The sequence below is a fragment of the Triticum aestivum genome, chromosome 4B (assembly GCF_018294505.1).
Source record: "Triticum aestivum cultivar Chinese Spring chromosome 4B, IWGSC CS RefSeq v2.1, whole genome shotgun sequence".
In the NCBI taxonomy this organism is placed as follows: Eukaryota; Viridiplantae; Streptophyta; class Magnoliopsida; order Poales; family Poaceae; genus Triticum; species Triticum aestivum.
This window is the reverse complement of record NC_057804.1, coordinates 357,077,004-357,084,244: the sequence shown is the minus strand read 5'-3', so window position 1 is coordinate 357,084,244 and position 7,241 is coordinate 357,077,004.

Genomic DNA, 7,241 nt, shown 5'->3' with positions numbered 1-7,241 from the left:
CACTAAACGTTCACATACTTTTATCCCCGTTGAAAACTTCAACCAGTTTGTCATCAATCACCAAAAAGGGGAGATTGTAAGTGCATCTAGTGCCACCTCTAGTTGGTTTTGTCGTATTGACGACAAACTTGGTTGAGGGACTAATGTGTTTGTGAGAATTGCAGGATAACACATGTAGTAGTCCCATATTGATTCGGTTTACCTACCAGAGATGACCCCTAAAAATGTGTGAAGACATTGAAGACAATGGTGGTCTGTGAAGACATTCACATTGAAGACTATGACATGAGAAGACATCGAGTGAAGATTATGGAGTATGAAGACATAGTTGTTTCATAGTTTCCTTTTCTTCTTTATTGAGTCACAGGGACCACCGTACTGTTAAGTGGGGTCCAAGTGAATAATGTCAGAGTGACTGATGTGATGCTCAACCAAATCCAATGTCTTCGAGCGAAGACAATGAGAAGAAATCTTATCCAGAGCTGGATGAGTCAACTTTACTTGCAGCCCAAGTCAGGCTGTTGCGTGTGTTCGAAATCCGACCATTGGACACGTGTCAGTTCCTTAGTGACCCAGGGTCATTTTGGACAAATCAGGTCAGGTTGCCTCCTGGCTATAAATAACCCACCCCCTACATCATAAATTTGTGGCTGCTCAGAGTTAGTACACAGCTTTTGTCGTTTGAGAGCAACCCACCTCCGAACCCTTTGAGAGAGAGAATCCTTGCGAGGACAAAGCCCAAAACACCCAGAGCCAAAGAGTGTTAGGCATCACTAAAGTCTTTCTGTCCGCGTGATCTGAAGACTTATTACACTTGAGGATTGTGAACCTCCAGCCAGTTTGGCGTCGCATTCTGAGCATCCAAGAGTCATTGTGGATTGCCGATGAGAAAGTCTATGAAGGTTTGGAAGTCTCCCTTGAAGACTTACCAGAGTGATTGGGCGAGGACTAAGTGTTCTTAGCTCAAGGGGAATAAGGTGAAGGCACGGTCTTCTAAGTTGAATCTCAGCCTCCCTAACCAGACGTACAATTGTCACAGCAACTGGAACTGGTCGAACAAATCCCTTGTCCTCTCCGAGCAACTGGTTCTATCCTACCTCTCTTGCTTTACTTACAGTTTGTCTTCCTAAAGTCTTTGCCTACTTGCCTTATCTGTTTGACTTCACTGAGTGAAGACTGTTGTTTGTTTGGCTTCATACTATCTTCCATCCTTATCCAACCTACCTAGCTGCTTATAGTCTTTGTGCTTTCACTTCATTGCTTACTTGACTATGGCTTGTCTAGTGTAGTCTACCTTCCGCTGCATATCAATAGGTTCATTTCTATTGTTTGTCTTCGAAACATCCATGTTTTGAAGACTTCCATAAAAATCGCCTATTCACCCCCCCTCTAGTCGAATACTAGCACTTTCAGAAGTCAACTTGCACTATGAAAATAAAAGTGTTTGCCTGGATGCTAATTATGGATAGGCTTAACACTAAGGATATGGTTGAAAGAAGGCATTGACATCTGGATGATGGAGTTAATTGTGTGCCTTGTCCTCTGCTAACACGTGAGACCAGGGGTCACTTATTCTTTCAATGGAATTTTAGTGTAAGAATATGGAATTACCTCCAAATTTTCTGCCCCCTGGAGATGATATGACCACCATCGTGATGGAGGCTAGACAAGATTTTGCAAAACCTTTCTTTACTGAGGTTGTCTTTGTTGCTTGCTGGAACATTTGGATAAACAGGAATGCAAGGGTATTCAGACATGAAAGGCAGAGTTTTAATAAATGGAGAAGTGCTTTCATCCATGATATCACTCTCATGCAACACAGAGTCAAGCACAGATTCAAAGAAGAGTTGTTAAGATGGATTTCATATTTGCCTCCTTGAGGTTTTGTACACCAGTCCATAGTTCTTGCTTACTTTTTTGTTCTTTTTGATTAGTCCTTGTATTCCATGTACATTGTATCTATGCTTTTCTAAATAAAATTTGATTGATGTGGGGGGTTTTCCCTACAGTTACCTGTCAAAAAAATGATGTGCCGCTGCAAGAGATGCCTATATTAATTAACCATGGTCTAAAAAGGTGGCCCAGCTTAAGGTTAGTAGGTGACCTTGCGCTTGGCTCTTCATCTCTTCCGGAAGTCGAACAATGATGATGGTACTAAAGTATATATACTTCTGGCAGTCTGACACCGAATGAACTATTGCAAGTCCACCACTTGTATAAAGACCATTATTGTAAGCAAAAGCTTCTCCTCGTGCTGTGAGCCACCGCACGCGTGTGGGAGAGGGAGAGGGTGTAGTAAACAAGCTTCTCATCGTTCTGCTAGTTGATGAGACACATCAAAGTTTTTTAGTACTCTCTACAGAAAGGGCCGACGATGTCCATGGCAACCATCCCGTTCCCCGTCTACATACACGATTCACGTGCCATCGAGGAGAAAAAAACATTGCATAGTATGTGCTATCAAAGTGCATGACTCACTTACGCACATCACCTTGATGCTAGATGTCCCGCGTGTTGGCAAAAGGATGAACAAAGCTCACGTCAAAAAAAGAGTGGAAGAACAAAGATTCCCAACGGCCGAGAAGGAGCAAGGAACCTCGTAGTGGAGCGTCTACACTCATAATATTTTATATTATTCAGCGATATAAAATCAACCAAATCTCTTCACATTCCTATATGATTCTATAATGTGAGAATAACTTTGAATGTAAGCCATTGATTGATTCTATCCAATGGTCATAGTTGGAAAATCCAAACAAAACCAGCCATTGGATCAACTCTTTAGCACTCAGAATGTTGCCACCTTGCACTTCCCGTTGCAACGCAGAAACTACCGCCCCATTTGGTGGACCATCCCGGACATGCTGTCGTAGAGACTTGCAGGGCATGTGCTTATGCAACATGTGGGTTCACAACTTCACATGGTGTTGTAGTTAGCTTGCCCATTTCTTTTCTTTACTTTTCTCTAAGAATTACTCCCTCCATAAACTAATATAAGACTGTTTAGATCACTACTTTAGTGATCTAAACACTCTTATAGGGAGTACAAGCCTGCCTTGTATGTGAATAAATCTTGGTTGCTGCACTTTCATATGTGGCAGGACATGGTGTCCAATCTCCATTTAGTTACTAATTTTGTGTTACCAAAGAAAGAATGTGGTTCATTTTTAAATTAAAGTAGTCAAAACCAGCATGGAGGTAATCAGTCACATTGAACATTCTTTTCTACCGGCAAAAAATGAACATTGTGTTCTGATATATTTGCAAAAAGATATATTCATAATCTCACATGTTATTCTCGACTACTCAAATGTTAATTTATTACTATTTAGAGCATGCACAATGCTTGATAAGACATTTTTATCTTAAGACTGTCACGTAATATAGAGGAGACATCAAAATATGTTGTAGTGGGTTATTTTAGTCTTATCTTTAATAACACAATATTTCTAAATATCTGGTGAGACATAATGTTTGGAAGAGATCATATATTAATCAAGAGAAGATATGCATTTTTTATGGTCTCTCTCATCCACCTCATCATTTATCCTACTTGGCAGTCCAATGATAATACCATTACAAACACGTAAAACCGTTTACCATTATTTTCATAAGTTGGTTGTAAAGTTACCTGCAATTACATAATAAAAAATGTGTAATAAGGTGTAACAACATCTCTATGTCATTGGGAAAAAACATCTATAGGTTTGGCATGTGTATTTTAATTAGGTATTAGCAAGAGGCCCATGCGTTGCACGGAACATCAAGATGCATTTATATGAGGGAAGGCCTTATCTGCAAATGCGGAGAGGGTTGCGGGTATCTTCTTGCAAAGTTGCCATAGTTTGCTTTCTATCCATCAAATATAGATCGGACGGTCTATACTGCAGGATGGCAGGCACACCATCATCACCAACTCAGTTTTTCATAGGAGTAGAGATATGTTTTATGATAATTGACGTGCAACACCAAAACACATGATACATCACCCACCTCACGCATTCACCATATTCCTCGGCCTCCGTGCGACACCTATTTATAGTATATCCAGTAGCCCGTACCGCTTCTAGCTCTTCGTCCTTATAGCTAGCTAACTGTACCTTATTATAATTGCCTTTGAGCAAAGGGCCTTCCTATGCCCGCATTAATTTCCTGGGCATGCTTATTTCTACTCAATGTAGCGTGCAGTTTGAGCATGTTGGCAACTCCACTGCTGGCTTGCTGGCTCATCTTGCAATTGACGCCGAAGCATTGTAGCACTCCTGCAAGTCCCAGAGGTTAAATTGAGAACAAGTACAGAGAGGTTAATTTGACATACATGACTTATAAGTTGATAGAAGTCATATCACTTTTTGGAAACATGTCATAAAGTAACACGATAGACCTTCTGTTAACATGTGTTGAAAAATGGCTCATCTTCCAATTGACGCTGACACATTGCAGCACTCCTGTAAGCCCCAGGGGTTAATTTGAGAACAAGTAGACAAAGGTTAATTTGACATACATGACTTATAAGTTTGACATCAATCATATCACTTTTTTTGGAAAACATTTAATTGCCTTGAATGTATATAGTGCCCCGTCCTATTAGTTGAATTAACTTCGAGGTCCTTGTTTTGGAAACATGTCGTAAAGTAATGGGATAGACCTTCATTCAAGCCAATCAAGATGTGTTCAAAAAAAATATCAAAAAATAAAGGGATAGAACTTCTTGAAGCCAATCAACATGTGTTCGAAAAACAAAATGTCAAGAATTACAAGACAAGGACCTCGAGGTTAATTCAACTAATAGGATGGAGCACTATATACATTCAAGGCAATTAAATGTTTATAGTGGCCCATCAAATCAGTTAATTTAACATTGAAGCCACTTCCCATCCGGTCACCCATCTGATGACTACTCCAGTCTCAGCACAGTTAACTTGGGAGTTCTATTAGATGAGCTATCGGTAGGGAAGCTGGTCCTTGCTGTTGTAGGATTCCTCATGCTGCGAGCCAGCATGCACGTGGGCGAGGGAGAGGGCATAGCAAGAAAACTTCTCATCATTCTGCGAGTTGATGGGACACATCAAAGTTATTTAGTACTCTCTCCAACAAGGGCCGACCATGCCCATGGAAACCATCCCGTGCCATCAAGGAGAAAAAAAATATTGTGTAGTATGTGCCATCAAAGTGCACGACTCACTTACGCACTGCACCTTGATGCTAGATGTCCCGCATGTCGGCAAAAGGATTAACAAAGCTCACATCTAAAACAAAAGAGTGGAAGAACATAGATTCCCGACGACCGAGAAGGAGCAAGGAACCTCATTGCAGAGTGACTGCACTCATAATATTTTATATATTCAGTGATATAAAATCAACCAAATCTCTCCACATTTAACTGAAAGAGTTCGAAACACATCATACATGACCCATCTCACGCATTCAGCATATTCATCGGCCTCCGTGCGACAGCTAGTTATAGTATATCTAGCAGCCTATCACTTCTTGCTCCTCGTCCTGATACCCCATGCGATACCTAGTGTCTACTCTTATAAAAAGCCAAGTTTGTGACGATATTGTGCCTGCCATCCTGCAATATGGACTGTCTGATCTATATCTAATAGACAGAAAGCAAAGTATGGCAATTTTGCAAAAAGATACCCGCACCCCTCTCCACCATTGCAGATAAGGCCTTCCCTCATCCATATTCATCTCCCACAAGATAAACAGCTCGTATAAATGCATCTTGATGTTTCGTGCAATGCATGGGCCTCTTTCTAGTTATAGTATAACTGAAAGAGTACTTGCTCTTTGAGCACATGGCCTCCCTAAGCACACATTAATTTCCTGGGCTTGCTTCCTTCTACTCAATGTTGCATGCACTTTTAGCATGTTGGCAACTCCATTGCTAGCTCGGTGGCTAATCTTGCAATTGACGGTGACCCATTGCGGCACTCCTGCAAGGCCCAAAGGTTAATTTGAGAACAAGTACCTCGAGGTTTAATTTGACAAACATGATTTATAAGTTGACATAGGTCATATCACTTTTTTAGGAACATGCCGTAAATGATGGAAATATGCCCTAGAGGCAATAATAAAATGGTTATTATTATATTTCCTTAATCATGATAAAGGTTTATTATTCATGCTAGAATTGTATTGACCGGAAACTTAAATACATGTGTGGATACATAAACAAATACCATGTCCCTAGTGAGCCTCTACTAGACTAGCTTGTTGATGAAAAGATGGTTGAGGTTTCCTAACTACAGACATGAGTTGTCATTTGATAATGGGATCACATCATTAGGAGAATGATGTGATGGACAAGACCCATCCGTTGGCTTGGCATATGATCATTCAGTTTATTGCTATTTCTTTCTTAATGTCAAATACATATTCCTTCGACTATGAGATTATGCAACTCTCGGATACCGGAGGAATACCTTGTGTGCTATCAAACATCACAACGTAACTGAGTGATCATAAAGATGCTCTACAGGTATCTCCGAAGGTGTTTGTTGAGCTGGCATAGATCGAGATTAGGATTTGTCACTTAGTGCATCGGAGAGGTATCTCTGGGCCCTCTCGGTAATACACATCATAAGAAGCCTTGCAAGCAAAGTGACTAAGGAGTTGGTTACAAGATGATGTATTACGAAACGAATAAAGTGACTTGCCGGTAACGAGATTGAACTAAGTATGAAGATACCAATTATTGAATCTCGGGCAAGTAACATACCGACAGACAAAGGGAATTACGTATGTTGTCATAAGGTTCGACCAATAAAGATCTTTGTAGAATATGTAGGAACCAATATGGGAATCCAGTTTCCACTACTGGTTAGTGACCGGCAGTACTAGAATCAGAAGATTTACCGTCTGCCACCTCTTTGACGTCTTCTAGCGGATGGCAAAGAATGTATTTGCCATCAGTCACGAGAAAGCAGACGGCAAAGTGGCAGCAGACGACAAAGTAATGCTTTGACATCCACTTGCGGACGGCAAATCTTCTTTCATATCAGCTATCTGACGGCAAAGAGGGTGCTTGGCCCACTAGCTATTAAGCCCTAATAGGCCCCCTCTTTGCCGTTCGCGACCAAATGGCAAAGAGTCCGTTGCCATCAGCTTGCGGACGGCAAAGGCGACACGGACGACAACACTTCAAAATAAGATAACGGTCCGCGCCCCCGCCGTTGCCCTCTCTCTTTCTCCTCCTCTCCTCTCCACCGCCCAGTCGCCGCCCCCCGCCCAAT